This window comes from Polyodon spathula, chromosome 21 (genome assembly GCF_017654505.1).
Source record: "Polyodon spathula isolate WHYD16114869_AA chromosome 21, ASM1765450v1, whole genome shotgun sequence".
Classification (NCBI taxonomy): domain Eukaryota; kingdom Metazoa; phylum Chordata; class Actinopteri; order Acipenseriformes; family Polyodontidae; genus Polyodon; species Polyodon spathula.
In genome coordinates this window covers 15,712,010-15,729,619 of record NC_054554.1, presented here as the reverse complement: position 1 = coordinate 15,729,619, position 17,610 = coordinate 15,712,010, and the positions used below count along the sequence as shown (strand labels likewise).

Below are 17,610 nucleotides of genomic sequence, written 5' to 3'. Positions count from 1 at the left end.
TTGTCCTGGAAGAAAACTTGCTTCCTTCTGCTCTGACAATGTTCCCCAACTCTGAGGATTGGTTTTTCCAGCAGGACAATGCTCCATGCCACACAGCCAGGTCAATCAAGGTGTAGATGGAGGACCACCAGATCAAGACCCTGTCATGGCCAGGCCAATCTCCAGACCTGAACCCCATTGAAAACCCCTGGAATGTGATCAAGAGGAAGATGGATGGTCACAAGCCATCAAACAGCCGAGCTGCTTGAATTTTTGCGCCAGGAGTGGCATAAAGTCACCCAACATCAATGTGAAAGACTGGTGGAGAGCATGCCAAGATGCATGAAAGCTGTAATTGAAAATAGGGTTATTCCACCAAATATTGATTTCTGAACTCTTCTTAAGTTAAAACATTAGTATTGTGTTGTTTAAAAATGAATGTGAAACACTGACAACACTGCATCTTTTTTGTTATTTTGACCAGTTGTCATTTTCTGCAAATAAATGCTCTAAATGACAATATTTTTATTTGGAATTTGGGAGAAATGTTGTCAGTAGTTTATAGAATAAAACAAAAATGTTCATTTTACCCAAACACATACCTATAAATAGTAAAACCAGAGAAACTATTAATTTTGCAGTGGTCTCTTAATTTCTTCCAGAGCTGTATATATGAAACACATACTTGGATCATGTATGCTAAGGTTTGCTTCAATCAAATTAGATGTTTTGGAGATGGACATTTGTGTTTTAATTAGGTTATCCAACATGGCCACCATACCACTGAACCAATCAGCTTCATTTTGAGCACTGTGCATCTTGGACAGTCCGACAAACCACAATAAGTTGTTTCCAACAAGAGGATGTTTGTAAAATTATCCAAAATTTGTCTAAAATCCAATATGCCTGCCAAACTGCGACAAAGTGTAACTGGGTGCCACCCATTGTCTGTATTTTGTTTATGTATTATTATTATTATTATTATTATTATTTATATGGCCTGCGAAAAGCTGGCATTATTGTTATTTGGAAAGGATGGGGTTACTTGTGGCTGGAGCCTTAATAAGGTAACTGTTTGATCAGTGGGTAGTTAAGGCTCCAGCCACAGGATATAAAAGAGACCCATTCTGGGCTCATTTGGAGAGAGTGAAGGAGAGAATGAGCCCAGAGTGTGTCTCTTATATTCTGTGGCTGGAGCCTTAACTACCCACTGATCAAACAATTACCTTATTAAGGCTCCAGCCACATTTTCACAAGACATTTTAAGGATGGGGAAGTAACCCCATCATTTCCAAATAACAATAATGCCAGCTTTTTGCCAGCCACATATTTCTATTATTATTATTATTATTATTATTATTATTATTATTATTATTATTATTATATTAATAATAAATAAACAATAATCATACATAATAAAAATACACACAAGGGGTGGGCACCCCCTCACACCAATCCATGGGCTTGGAAGCCTAATAATAATAATAATAATAATAATCTTAACAATAACATGGTTCCACAGCAACTTTGTTGCTTGGCTCCTTAATAACAACAACTTGTCGCTGCAACAGTTTAATGAAATAATTGCTTGAAAGTTGCCTGGGACCGGTTTTTCAAAACTTTGGTAATTGGATTTCCGCGTTTGATCTGGATTGTATTGTGCAATTGGGTTTTGCAAAACATCGAAATGAGATCGGGATTACTGTGATCCAGGTTCCGTTTTTGGTAATCCGATCGCACTTTTAATCATGATTGAATGTTGCGATTGGGTTTTTCACAATTTAAAAGAGGAGAAAGAGAATTTAAAGAGAAGAAAAAATACATATTTAGTGGTATAGCTTTATAAAAAAAGCATACGCATACGCCTTCACATACTCCCATAAAGCTCGTTTGAGAGATGCTGAACTCCGGACCGATGAAGGCAATGAAGATGTCTAAAAAAACATATCCTTTTTTCAAAAGTTTTTTTTTTTTTAAATTAAATTTAGATTTAGTTATTTAATTAAGTAGTCATAAATAAAATAACCATTATTTGCTTGCATTATATGTGCACTAACATTAAAAGTGATTTAGATTTAGAATTATATCATAAACAAAGCCCCCCCCTCCCAAAAAAATAAAAATAAAATAAATCTGGATAAATACAATCCAGCAGTGAGATTTTCTGAACAACTGGATCAAAATAATCCAGATAATCCAGCCCCTGGTGTTACATCGGTTTTATATTATCATTTTTTTTTTTTTACAAGTACAAAGTTTAGCAGGAAATGGTGGTAGAAGGTCATACCACTGTCTGTAACGGTGGTGACCAGAATGTTCAATTGACGTCAATAAAGGGAATACAAATTCAAAACAACACAAAAAAGGGGTGGGAATAGGACTCCTTCCCATTTCTTACTTTTGCAACATAGTTCAGTGGCACGTTTCTATTCTTTTACCTGCTGCATTATTTTTAAAATCTTACCCTGGGGATGAGGTCCATTCTAGGGGAGAAAACCCGAACCTTCCCACCGTGAAGGAAGAGCAAGCAGAGATTCAACAGCTCTTTAAATAGCATTAATTCCTGAATTGGAGCATGGTCGTGCTGCTCATAAGGTTCGCATTAGTACAATTGGAAGCAGATGCAGGGATCATATTACACTTCTGTATGCCCAGTGGTTTTATAACCATGCCAATGCAATCATAAAAAGTATAATGGGAATATTTTAAAACAGCAGACCTGTAATTAATAGGGAAGCAGTTCCAAAAACATTTAGTGGTACATATACTAAGATGGACCAGTCGCAGTGCAAACATGCCGCAATTTGCATTTTTGTTGCGACAATTTGCAAAATTCACATTTTGTCATATGTACTAAGAGAACATATGTCAATGAAAAGAGCTGCAATATACTCATTTAAATATTTTTTGCGTCTTTTTAACGAGATCTCTACATACACTGCGAGAATCGTGCAACGTTGTTCAAATAAATAGCGGGGGTTGAGTTGTGGTTTGCTGTAGCATGGGGTGTCCGAAGGATAACGTCTATACATGCAAGGGTGCAAGAATAAAAATAACATTGTTTTTGTTAAATGTAAATATCATCTGTATAATGCATTTTGTTCCGTCTACATTTTATCTATTTGAATATAGCTTATTTATATACACATACAGTGCCTATAGAAAATCTACAACCCCTTTCAAAATGTTTACCTTTTGTTGACTTATAGCCTGGAATTAAAATGCATTAAAATAGTTTTTTTTTTTTTCATTTATCCACAACGTTCAAGTGAAAAAAATATTCTAGAAATTTGTAGAAAATTAATTAAAAATTAAAATAGCTTGGTTGGAGAAGTGTCCACCCCCCTTGTAATAGCAATCCTAAATTAGCTCAGGTGTAACCAATTGCCTTCAAAATCACACTCCAAGTTAAGTGGCCTCCACCTCTGTTAAATTGTAGTGATTCACTTGATTTCAGGATAAATCCAGCAGTTCCTGTAGGTTCCATTTGCTGGATAGTGCTTTCAAAAGAACTCTAGGACAAAGTTGTTGAAAGGCACAGATCAGGGGATGGGTATAAAAAATATCAAAGGCCTTCTATATCACTTGGAGCACGGTTAAGATGATTATTAAGAAGCGGGAGGTGTATGGCACCACCAAGACCCTGCCTAGATCAGGCCATCCCTCCAAACTGGATGACCAAACAAGAAGGAGACTGATGAGAGAGGCTACCAAGAGGCCAATGGCAAAGGGTATGTCCAACAATGGTTGGATATGCAAACATTTCAAAGGTCTTGGACTCGGGTCAGGTCGGGTTCGGATTGGGTTTTAAATTTAGACCTCTATACCATGGTATTTTTGCATGCTAATTTTGCAGATTTCCTGTGATTATGCTATGCATTTACCATGGGTTTACCCTGGTTTGCCATGTTTTGATTATGTTTTACTATACTTCTCTGTGCTTTACTATATCTTGCTATGCTTTTACTGTGGAACACTTTTATTAGTGTACTATTGAAGGTTCACCAGATTTGGTCCATTTAATTTTTTAACTTGTTAACCATGTATGGCACCAAGTGCATGGCCCTCGTGCTATTTTTGCGTTTCATGTCAGTTATATGTGGATATAGTGGTTCATGGGATATAATGAGGGTTCTGAGCAGGAGTGTTTTAAAAAAGTATAATTGTATTTAGACAAGGGTGACACAAATCACTTCACATGCAAATTAAGTGTATTGCCATGTGAGCACGGGAGTACACAGATTAGTTCACATGCTGGGATTCAAGTGAATAATAAATTGGTAATTAAATCGCAGCACAATTGTGTGTGTGTGTGTGTGTGTGTGTGTGTGTGTGTGTGTGTGTGTGTATATATATATATATATATATATATATATATATATATATATATATATATATACACACACACACACACAGTGCCTATAGAAAGTCTACACACCCTTGAAATATTTTTCACATTTTGTTGTGTCAGTGCCTCAGAGTTTCATACATTTAAATGAGGATTTTTTTCCACTTATCTACACACCATACTCCAGAATGTCAAAGGGGGGGGGGGGGGAGTTTCTTGAAGGAAAAAAGATATTAAATACAAAACTGAAAGATCATAATTAGATAAGTCTCCACCCCTGAGTTAATACTTGGTGGAAGCACCTTTGGCAGCAATTACAGCTTTGAGTCTGTTGGGATAGGTCTCTACCAACTTTCCACACCTAGATTTGGCAATATTTGACCATTCTTTACAAAACTGTTCAAGCTCTGTCAAGATCCTTGGAGAGTGTTGATGGACAGTGATCTTCAAGTCATGCCACAAATTTCCACTTAAGGACATTTACCGGTTTGTTCCGTAAGCACTCCAGTGTAGCTTTGGCTGTGTGCTTTGGGTCGTTGTCATGCTGAAATGTGAACTTTGGTCTCAGTTTCAACTTTCTTGCACAAGGCAGTAGGTTTTCCTCAAGGACTCCATTCATTTCCCCTTCTATCCTGACAAGTGCCCAAGTCCCTGCCAATTAGAAACATCCTTATAACATGATGCTGCCACCACCATGCTTCACAGTAGGTGTTCTTTCGGTGATGTGTTGGGTTTGCGCCAAACATAACGCTTTGCATTTATGCCAAAAAGTTCCATTTTAGTTTTGTCAGACCACAAAACTTTGCCACATGGCTACAGAATTTCCTGAGTGTTTGTTTGCATACTTCAAATGGGATTCAAGGTTAGCTTTCTTGAGTAATGGCTTCCTTCTTGCCACCCTACCATATAGGCCAGATTTGTGGAGTGCTTATATCATTGTCACATGTACACTTTGACCAGTCTTGGCCATAAAAGCCTGTAGCTCTTGTAAAGTTGCCATTGGTCTCTTGTTAGTCTCCTGATTAGTCTCCTCCTTGCTCGTTCTTCCAGTTTGGAGGGATGGCCTAATCTAGGCAGGATCTTGGTGGTGCTATACACCTTCCACTTCTTAATCGCCTTGACCGTGCTCCAAGGGATATTCAAGGCTTTTAATATTTTTTTATAGCCATCCCCTGATCTGGGCCTTTCAACAACTTTGTCCTGGAGTTCTTTTGAAAGCGCCTTGGTGCTCATGGTTCAGTGTTTACTTTGAAATGCACTACTCAGCAGATGGAACCTACAGGAACTGTTGAATTTATCCTGAAATCTTGTGAATCACTAAAATCTAACACAGGTGGAGTCAACTTAATTTGGTGTGTGATTTTGAAGACGATTGGTTACTCATGAGCTAATTTAGGATTGCTATTACAAAGGGGGTGGACACTTATCCAACCAAGCTATTTCAGTTTTTATTTCAATTAATTTTCTACAGATTTCTAGAATATTTTTTTCACTTGGAAGTTGTGGGTAGGATGTGTAGACAAATGACAAACTATTTTAATGCATTAATTCCAGGCTATAAGGCAACAAAACGTGAACATTTTGAAAGGGGCTGTAGACTTTCTATAGGCACTGTAGATGCATGAAGCAGTTACTCAGAATTGTGTGTTTGGGAGTGGAGAACGGGTGGAGTTAGGTGATTTTAAAACAAAAATATAACAACTGCTACTCGCATGATATGTTTGGTTCGTCCACGTCTGTTTGTTTAGCCAATGTGCTGTTTGTTTTGTGTTTTTGTTTTGTTCAACTTTATTTGCAATAAACCGGCGCAAGCAAGCGCATTTACCATTTCACCCATCTGGTCTGTGTTGTTCATTTCCTTATTCTGACATCGCAACTCAGCCAGCTGTGTCACACCATGCTTCTTTATATGATTTATTTTAGTGTTTGCAGGCAAACTTAAGACTTACTGTTTAAACTTCTAACAAGTTTTAGTTTTTTTTTTTTTTTTTTTTTTTTTTTTTTTTTAATCGGATGAATTGCATCATTTTACCCATGCTTTCGGAGATTTTTTTTTTTTTTTTTTTTTAAGACAATTAGTAATTTACTTCAAGCTGGTATTATTAGAGATGTCATTCAACAAATACAATTGCACATAGTGGTCTTAATAGTGACTAGCAGCCAGGGATGGATATAAGACCCCTAACACATACCAGTTTCACCCATTCCAGGTTTTAATACATGTTTAATTAGCCATAGTGTGCAAGTAACAAGTTCAGCGAAGACTTATTAAACTTGTATATAAAACCAGAAATGGATCAAAGTGCTATCAAATAGGAACCTTATTTCCATCCCTGTTGGCATATAATGGCCTTAAAGTGTACATCAGCACTACATGAAAAATAAAACAAACTATCCCACCTTGCTGTTCCGAATGTTGGTCATTGTATAATACATACTGAGTACAGCAGGGTTATTGTATGATATGCATGTAGACCGCGCAGTGAGGAGGTGGAGGAAGATTGCAGCGCTTTGCATCTCTGCTTAATGAAAAACTGAGATTTGTATTGCAACAGGAAATAAGCCATAGATATTTAAATGCAATGGTAGTCATGACAGTAAAATACTGTAATGTCATTTTAATTCAAAAGGCCATTATACGTAACATCGCAGGGCAGCTAAACTAGGCACACTCACAATATGATCGCATTTCAAGTACACTGTAGTAAAATAGGATTTTGCAGCCTTGAGTAAACGTAATTGTGATCATATAACAAGTTGTTTACCCACGAGGACTTCATGTATTGTCCTCCGTGATTGAGCACAATTAATCTGTATACTGTATTTAAACTGCTGATGGCAAGCTTTTGCTAATTGTAATGTCGGACAGATTTACATTTTTAATCTGGTGTTGGTTTTATTTCTTACACTGTGGTGGCGAAACAACCACCAATAAAACAAACAAAATAAACCTAGCTCTCAGCTGGAGCACTAAATAACAGTACTTTGTGTGGAACAAACACTAGATCTCCTACTCAAGTTTTGGTTTCTTTTTGTTACTTCTGCTTCCTTATGCCTCTATATCCCTATCACAAAGCTATTGGTGAAGCCATTTCTATTGTGTCATTAACTTTAACAAGCAGTTAACCAATTGACTTATACGTAATTCATTAAGGAAAGTAGCTGTGGATTTTTCATTGGTGTGCATACATACGGGAACTCATGACATCTAGTGGTCAATCCGTTGTACTGCAGCCAAGGAACAAGCTCTTATTCTCATAGTAAGTTTGATTCTGCACCACAATAGTCATATCGGTCTGCTTTTAAGAATTATCCGTTTATAAGAATCAACACAGCTGGGGGGGATGTGAAATATAGACAGGATCTATCTTCTACCAAAAAGCCAACCCGTTAACATGCTGGGACAGAAGTGGAGTTCAGAAGGGAAATTGCCCACAAGCAAACTACTAGCGCTCTGGTTTACTGCCTGGTGCTGTCGTTCTCAGGTGCATGCAGAGATGTACTCGTATTGAGCGCTGTGCTCTTGAGACTTATCATAGTTATCAAAGACAGGATTGATCAAACTGTACGTAGAACTGGGGTTTATTTACATGTGAGCTTTTGGGTCAGAAGTTTAGTTTATATATATATATATATATATATATATATATATATATATATATATATATATATATATATATATATATTTTTACAAAAAATTTTTCAAAAGAATATGTAACATATAACAAAATACAAATTTAAATATAAATAGTTAGATTTCTGTGTTTGTTTAAAATCCCAATATTTTTCTCTAAGAGGTGCACATTTAACCCTTTAAGTAATTGGATGGTGTTAACACGATTATACAGAAGTGGGCTTCTAGGACCGTGATTGTGTAAACATAATAAGAAGCACCTCGTTTGCAAGACTTGCAGGGCCACCATTCTTTGCAGTACAGGCTTGAAACACGTAGCAGTGGATAGTGGAGGGACTGACGTTCACTTCCTGATAGTTTTTACACATTTATAAATATCAAGAAACGAGTGGCTAGAAGCATATTTCATGCACTAAATGTATCGGTATGTTTTTTTTTCCCCCCTTATTACTGATAATAATGGAATGAATAACAAATATTTTATTTATAAATATTTACTTAGAGAAAATACAAAATCGATAGTGTCCACTATTGCTTATAAAGACCCTGTGAATAAACGTGTACTATGTCACTGCAATCACTCAGGTGAAACAATGTCTTGTAATTTTTCCCAAACATCAAATATTGTAAGGTCCCTCAGGTCATAGAATAACTTGTTTTTATACATAAATATTTTATGAAAAAGAAAAAAAAAACTGACTGCGCTGGAAAAAGTAATGTGTATGGTTTCTGATGTATTTTATAATGTTCCCAAGTGTGTTCTGAAAAAGAGGGAACCATTTCCAAGATGCTATTGTAAAAAAATAGATTTCTAGTGAATTTTTATACCAAGTGCGTCAGCTACAACCAAAAAAACCCTAGTCCTGGAGGAGCATCCCACTGAATGTTTTTTACCCTCAATGTTTACCCTGTTTTGAACCATGCTGTGTGCTCACTGCACCTACCCTGGGAATGCTTGATTACACATTCTTCACACAGAGACATGAATGAACCTGCTTACAGAGGGAGAGAAGTATAATTATTAGAACAGCACAGTGCTTGAGAATAGTGATCAGAACAGGGTTCTTGACAGCAGAAACACAGCTGAACACTGAAACGCCAACCACTGCAGCACACAAGGGTTCTTCTAAAGTCTCCCCTGCCAGTACTGACAAGCACAACCCTGCTAAGTACATTTAAAAAAAAAAAAAAACACAAGGGGGACATATCAGTAATAAAAAACCACGTTAAGTGTTGATATATATTTTTATTGCATTTTCTCTGCACTTCCCTTTTGTATTCATCATGGTAGAACTCAGCTTTGCAGGTCAACATCTCAGTAGTTTGGGGGTTGTTTGTCTCTCAGCTGCGTACCCCTCCAAACACATAAAGCTCCTGTCCCACGCCACAGGCTATGGCTCCAAACCTGGGGGGTACGGGGACGACATACCATACAGTAAACAAACCCTTCATTAACTCCGTCAAAGCAGTTAAAATCCTTCACACCAGTCTCGTGAAAAAATAGGTTTATTAAAAAGGCAACTTGTCCATAAGAAACTTGTTGTACAAGATCATTTTGGCTAATTCCGCGTTACACATAATGGTCATTTCCCTATGACATATGATACAATGCTTAGCCACCCCTCTATATGACTAAGCATTGTATCATATGTCATAGGGAAATGGCCTCTGCTAGTCCTAATCTACATTAATGATTTAGATTCTGGTATAGTAAGCAAACTTGTTAAATTTGCAGACTACACAAAAGTAGGAGGAGTGGCAAACACTGTTGTAGCAGCAAAGGTCATTCAAAATGATCTAGACAAGATTCAAAACGGGGCAGACACATGGCAAATTACATTTAACAGAGAAAAGTGTAAGGTACTGCATGCAGGAAATAAAAATGTACATTATAAATATTATATGGGAGATACTGAAATTGGAGAAGGAATCTATGAAAAAGACCTAGGAGTTTTTGTTGACTCAGAAATGTCTTCATCTAGACAATGTGGGGAAGCTATAAAAAAGGCTAACAAGATGCTCGGATACATTGTGAAAAGTGTTGAATTTAAATCAAGGGAAGTAATGTTAAAACTGTACAATGCACTAGTAAGACCTCATCTTGAATATTGTGTGCAGTTCTGGTCACCTCGCTATAAAAAAGATATTGCTGCTCTAGAAAGAGTGCAAAGAAGAATTATTCCGTGCTTAAAAGGCATGTCATATGCAGACAGGCTAAAAGAATTGAATCTGTTCAGTCTTGAACAAAGAAGACTACGCGGCGACCTAATTCAAGCATTCAAAATTCTAAAAGGTATTGACAATGCCGACCCAAGGGACTTTTTCGACCTGAAAAAAGAAACAAGGAGCACGGGTCACAAATGGAGATTATACAAAGGGGCATTCAGAACAGAAAATAGGAGGCATATTTTTACACAGAGAATCGTGAGGGTCTGGAATCAACTCCCCAGTAATGTTGTTAAAGCTGACACCCTGGGATCCTTCAAGAAGCTGCTTGATGAGATTTTGGGATCAGTAAGCTACTAACAACCAAACGAGCAAGATGGGCCGAATGGCCTCCTGTCGTTTGTAAACTTTCCTATGTTCTTAAATATTTAAATACAATGCAGTTCATTCCAACTGCGTTTCCTGTTAGCATTTTAAATGTTTGTTTTTATTGATCTTTTTAGCATTATTATTCAAAAATATCTTTCAGTGGTAAACATACTTTACTGTATACTACTCCCTTTTGCAAATTGTGAACAGTGTTTCTTCCTGCAAACGTCATTTTCCAGCGCCCAGAAAATCCCACATGCAGAGGGTGGGGCAACAGGGCTTCTATAGCCAATCACACAGGAGAGTGTTGCTTCAATAGCAAATCACAAGACATCAGAGTGGCTGCGGAGTGCAACTTCATACACAACTTCATGTGGGTAAGACCTACTTCTATATAAGGAAGGATAGGAAAGTTATGTCACAAATGGACGGCGTTAGTAGAGAGTGGAGCCGTTTCTGGAGCCCATAGAGCTGAAAGTCCGCCGGATACTTTGAAGTTGGATAAGTAAGGGCGCTCTTAAATTTACAAAAAGGTGAGTTTTAAGCTCGGACGTGTGTGTGTACATACACACAGTAGGTATTTATAAACGAGTGTATTTAAAGTTATGTTTTTATTTGTTTTGGTATTTATGTAAACGAGCATATTTAAAGTTGGCTTTGTGTGTTTTTTTTTTTTTCCTATAATAACCTCTAGCACTGTTCGTATATTATGTCAAACCAATATCGTTGAAATACATTGTATTTTAACCAAAACGTTAAAAAAGGGCGATTTTCATGAAATGAAGGTTCGCTGTTTTTGTAGTTACAGGGTAACTAAGCAAATTACATATAAGATTAAGTAAATTGCGTAACAGTCGGTTCTGCTGTTGATTCTCATACCGCTACAAAATACTGAGCATAACCCTTCATAAAGAAGTTTGAACCTTGACTTAAGCAAGCAGATCATTGCATTATATTCCGGTATCTGACATGTAGGTTACAGTCAGTTCAGTCTATATCTGCCTTCCAGGCAGGTGTCAGTCAGTGCAGTCTATAGCTGACTTCCAGGCAGGTGTCAGTCAGTGCAGTCTGTACTTGGCTGGAAGGCAGGTTTAAGTGGTATCTGCCTGAAAGGCGGGTACAGTTTTCTATGTATCTGCTGTACCTTCTTAATATCATTAATTTTGTTAAATTTTACATTACCAAAACAAACAACATCAAATTGTATTATATACTGATGGTCCAATATTGGATTAAATCCATTGAAGATTCTCTAAAGAGAGAGGTGGATCCATACATCATCCAAAGAGTGAACCTGCTTAAAACCAAATCTGAAGAAGATTTTATCCATGAAGTCTTGGAAGAACTGAGTTGTTTAACGGAGATGGATTCATTACAGCAAGATGTCAAGCTAAAAACTCAGTATATTATAGATGTGAAGAGCAAATAAACCAAAAGGAAAATCACTTGGAATTCCCTGGAAAACAAGAGCCAACGGTTGTAGGGCGTGTTAGTTTTAATTTCATAAGTGACTCTGCTATCAAAGGATGTGTTAGTATTCAGCCCATTCATAATGGGCATGATCTTAAACACCATTGTCAGCAAAAAATCAACAAAGTACATCCTTAATTCAGCTTTCAGCTCTCAGTGGTTTTTCAACCACTCATGAGTCATGATCTTCCTATCCACGGAGTAGCAGCTTCAACAGCTACAGAAACATGGGAAAAATTATTTTTTTAGATGCTACATATAAAGTTGTGACTGCTTATTCATTTGCATGGTCATGGTGTACCTGTTGCATTTATTTTAAGTGAAGAAAACAGTCAGAATCTTGGATTTTGTCTTCAGAAGGTGAAAGATGCCCTAAATGAGTTCACACCAAGGTCATTGTTTTTAATTGGTCATTTATCAGGTGCTTTTAGCCAAGAGATTAGGGGGTGAACTATACATCAACAACTGCTGATGCAGAATGACTCAGTTTTATGTTTCATCTTTCAGTTATTCAATGCCTTTCAGCACTAAGGCCTGGCCCAGAGCAAAACTTTGACGGACCCGCTAATCGTAAATTACAAACCTGGTTCTGATGTCAAAAGGTTATTCCGTCTACCCCAGAGGGAATCCGCCATTAATACTGGGTTTGTGATTTGCAAAAGTTTTTATTTGGTATAGGCCAATGGTTGTTAACTTACAAAATAGGGGGAATATTAATATTTCTAATTTGAACTAATTCTCTTACAGATGTGTAGTGATAGACAAGGACATTAAGGAAATTAATGCTGTGAGAGATGTTTTCCCACATGCTGTCATCCTGCTCTGTTTGTTTCATGTATTGCAGGTATTCATAAGGTTTTATTCCTATTAGTGACTTTTACCTGTAATGTAAACCTGGGGAGAGAAGAGCATATATATTTACTGAGATGCTTATTTTATCAGCTGTCCATAGATTGTTGGTCCGGAAGGATGGAAGGAACTTGAATGTTTCAGAGAAGAATTAAGTCATTAGGTCCATGATAAGCTGAAGCAATGTACTACAGTAAGTATGTTATTTTAGAACTGTGTTTTTTATTGTAAGCTGCAGTATTTTAAGACTTATTTGTAAATTGATGGATTGCATGTCATATTTTAACAAAATGTATGTTCCTTGAATTGTGCTCTTAACACAAAGTTTGACTTAAATACAAATAACAATAATAAAATCTTAAACTGGCAACCACAACATTCATATAGGGTAGGGGTATTCAATCCCAGTCCTCAAGGGCCAAAGTGTTTCTGGTTTTCAACCTGGTCTTAATTGCTTGATCTAATTTTATTTTAATATTGAAGGTTTTAAGAGACATTTTTAGGGGTATTTTTCATTTGATTTAAATGATGCCCTTATTTCAATCTAGTACCTGATAATCAAATAAGGCGGCAAATTAACTAACAAACAGCTTGATTGCAACAAAAACCAGAAACACTCTGGCCCTTGAGGAATGGAATGAATAAAGGATTCATAAGTGTTTGTGTGTGTGTGTGTGTGTGCATACATAACCATATGTAATGTGCAATTACCCTATGGCAGCACAAAGAATAAGCAAAATAGCCCTCATCACTCATTCCCTATGTGATAAATCTGAGTGATCTTTATTTTGATATTCAGAACAGTTTAACCCTAAATCATTTTCACAGCTTCATTTTCAGCTTGTACAAGTACAGTGTTGAAGTATTACTTTGATGTCAAGATGTGAAATGCCTTATTCAGCAGGAAGAGTTTTCCCCCGAAGCAGAAAATATGCTTAAGCATCTCTGATGTGACAAGAAAAAACATGTCAGCGACTACCTGAATGAAAATTGGCTTCCTATTGCAAGTATGTGGTCACAATTTGGTCGACAGATTTATCACGGAAATAGTGAGACAAATAATTTATCAGGTGTGTGTGTGTGTGTGTGTGTGTGTGTGTGTGTGTGTGTGTGTGTGTGTGTGTGTGTGTGTGTGTGTGTGTGTGTGTGTGTGTGTGTGTGTGTGTGTGTGTGTGTGTGTGTGTGTGTGTATATATATATATATGTGTATATGTAATTAAAAAAAAAAGTTAATTTAATTATCCCATGTCTAATTTATTTAAATTAAAAATTACTTTATTGAGAATCATTCTGTATCACCTTGTGACAGACCTGGAGGCGAAAAAAGGTTTTAAATGCTTTTTATTTTCAACACAAAATAATGAAACAAAACTCAACACTACTCTCACTCTTCACTCGTACCTCTAACAGTGCTCCTTTCTCTCCTATACACTAGTGACTTGATTCAATTACTCAGTAAACACCCCCACATTCCAAACATGAACAATGAAAACCATCATTCACATGAGAAAACATGACAAACACAAACACACACCTACATGTACAATGGTTTTATTATGTAATGTGCCAGTTATCCTGTTACATTTGCAGTCTCACTTTTTTAAACAATGTATGTTTCCAAATTCTATTATACTATTGTAACGTAAAATATATGTTGTGTTTTAGATTTTTTCACAGCTTAAAGTAATGTTCATAGCACATCAGTGTTCATAGCACAAGGATATGCTGAAAGATGTTGACATAGAAGAAAACATTACATTCCTTCTCTCCAAGTGTCTATAGCACATGTAACTGGTTAGAAACCGTTTGGGTGGTGGGGGGGAAAGCATCTCATCTGTCATGGTTCCATCTTCTACCATACCTAATGACAGCCTTAACTGTTTTGTTTGAGTGTTGCTGCTTTAAGAAATGCTTTAGGATACTTAATGTTTGTATTTTGTACAATAGTCTGTTTTCAGCACAATGGTTAAATTGATTTGTTTGGTACATTTTTTTTTTTTTTAAGTACATAGATCAATTGCAAAAAGTTGGAAGAATTCAAGAAGGAACCAACCCAGCAGCTGTCGGTGATTCCTCTGCTAAAAAAAATGATCGACAAAGGACAGTAGTATAGCGCTATACGGGGCATCACCATGTTAATTTTTAACCGATGTGTATGTAATATTTGGTTATGACAGGTGGCGTCAACCAATTAGGAACGACTGGAAGTCCCACCTCACTGTTCCTGTCCTGTGTTTGTAGTCTTTAAGCAAATCCGGAAGTCCCACCCGCATGTCCGGTCATATTTAGGTAGTTTTAATACAGATATGGAAATACCCCTCCTCCTCCCTCCCGGTCATGTGTATGTAGTTTTTATTGCACTTTTGGAAACTGTTCTATGTTTGTAGTTTCTCATTAAAATGGGAATTAAACAATTGTTTTGGTTATTTTTAATTGATTTGTATTTGAAAAGGGGTAAGATGTTACACTGAAAATAAGTTAATAAGTTTGAAAAACAGGAGTATACAGTTAATTATGTACATATAAAATAAATGGATCGGTATAAATGGGTAACAACAAAATAAAACACGCTTTTAAGAAAAAAAAATAAGTTTGAAAAAACAAGCGGGTATACAACAGATAGAAAAATCCTGACTGAAAACAAAGTAAAATAGGATACAGAGTTAGTTATAAGCCAAATAAATTAAATGATTGTTATAAATGGTTGAAAACAAAATAAAACACTATTTTAACAAAAAATAAAAAACAGGGTTATACAGTTAGTTATATTAAAGAAAATAAATGGATTGGAATAAATGGTTGAAAACAAAAAGCTATATAATGCGGAAAAATAAAGCAAGTTTGAACAGGTGAAATGCTAAAGCAGAGAGGGGTGCCTGTTGAAAAAAGCCATCGAAACAAAATAATACAAACCACGGTTATTTGCAGCTGTTGAGGCGATATTAGACTCGTAAAGAAAGTTGCTTAAAGAAAAAGAAAACATTTTTAAAACATCACAAACCTTAAACACCTCTCTGCGTTTGAAGGCGTCTGAGGCAAATAACTATGTACGAACAACGTAAACTAACCCTTGCACTGCTGTATGGGTGGGGGTGGGGGTTTGTCGGCCGGCGCTCCTGTTTAGAAGATATTCCTCGCCAATGGGTGTATTTTTCTGTTGTGTTGCGTGTGGTATGTTAAATGTTAGTGTATAGGCATTGGTGCATGGGATATAAACGGGTCTGTATTTCATGTGTGTTTAAAAATGTAGAATTGTATTTAGGCACGGGATTGTACATCACTTCACATGCATTTAAAGTAGTTTAATATGTGAGCATGAGGTTGCACATAATTAATTAACTTACTGGGATTCGAGTGAATAATTAATTGGTAATTGAATCCCAGCACAACAGTATATGTAGATGCATGTTTTACTCACTCGGGGTGGGGTGTTAGGTGAGTAGGGAACGGGAGAGAGAGGAGGAAGAGGAGGAATAATAGTTTAATATCAATTGCTGGTGGGACAAGCACAATACTTGTTTATTTAAAACTCACTGTGTTTGTTAGTCTATCTATCTGCTCAGTGTTTTGTTTAGTATAGACCGTTTTGTGTTTCTATTTATTTTGGTGTAAAGTGCCATGTCCTGCCTTTTGTCTGTGTAAACGGTTTTATTTTCAATAAACCGCCGCAAGCAAGCGTCCCCATCATTTCACTTCATCTGTCCTGTCTTTGTGTTCATTCCTTTCCTGGTTCTGACGTCACCCACTCAGCCGTCTTTGTGACAGGGTCACATTTGAAAATGTTGAACAAGCCTGCCAATTAGAAATAACGGCATGGTACAGAGAATAAACGATTAAGTAAAACAGTGCTGTCGAGTGGAAGCGACAGTGTGGGAGAAGTACAGGCGTGGAAAAGTGCAGCGCAGTTTAGAAGCAGTAAGGAGAAATTACGTCTTTAATTGCTTTAATCAGAAAACACAGGACATTGGGAAAACTCTGCAGCTCAAAGTCAAACAGCTGCGTGTGTTTTTCTGATAACAAACAAGCTGAAACTCTGAGCAGCTGATTCAAATTCAGCGCCGTTCTGACACACAGGGGAGAGGAGGAGCCAACAGCACAGCAGAACAGTGCAGCTATAAATGAGCTAATAACGAGGCAGTCTTCCCAGCGACAGCGAGTGGCAGTGACAGCGTGGGAGAAGTACAGGCGTGGAAAAGTGCAGAGCAGTTTGAAAGCAGGTTGACGGCTGCAGAAGAAACTAAACTTCAAAAAAAAAAAAAAAAAAAAAAATCAACATTGTCTTCAAGCCAGTAATCTGTGCCACCTGCATGATGTGGGAAATCCGAGAAAACCCAGCAGAGCTAAACCAAGTGTGCGTAAAGTGCTCCAGGACAAAATCCAGGACTTGCATAAACTAGTAAGTATGCTAGAATTGGAGCTGGAAGAAATGAGACAGCAACAGGATCTTGAGGAGCTGGCACACTCACAATTCATGGAAGTCTGTACCACCCCTAACAGGGAGATAGGTCAGAACAGCTGGGTTCAGGTAGGCAGAAGCCGGGAAAAAAAGAAACTTCATCCAACACAACCACCAGAAATCAAAACAACCAACAAATTTGAGCCACTTCAAAATTCTGATGAGCAAAACCAACATCAAGAGAATGAAAGGAACAACATCCAGGACCCTATTAACAGTGGTGACCAGACAGCAAAAAGAAGGGAGGTCATGATTGTTGTGGACTCCATATTGATAAACACAGCAAGTTCATTCGCAGTTTGGACCCCCTTACTCAACAGTGTGCTGCCTTCTGGGAGC

General features: G+C 37.1%; 1 long non-coding RNA gene across 4 annotated transcripts; it reads left to right on the top strand.

Annotated features, from left to right (window-relative positions):
- Positions 1 to 10,875: 10,875 nt before the first annotated feature.
- LOC121296079 lies at positions 10,876 to 16,029 on the top strand. Of its 4 annotated transcripts, none has more exons than XR_005947013.1 (6): positions 10,876 to 11,029; positions 12,474 to 12,610; positions 12,714 to 12,810; positions 12,919 to 13,008; positions 13,717 to 13,822; positions 14,821 to 16,029. It is a non-coding gene; the product is annotated as an uncharacterized LOC121296079 (long non-coding RNA). The 4 variants fall into 4 exon arrangements; XR_005947012.1 differs by having other exon boundaries at positions 13,644 to 13,822; XR_005947014.1 differs by having other exon boundaries at positions 12,909 to 13,008; positions 13,644 to 13,822.
- The last annotated feature ends 1,581 nt before the right edge of the window (positions 16,030 to 17,610 follow it).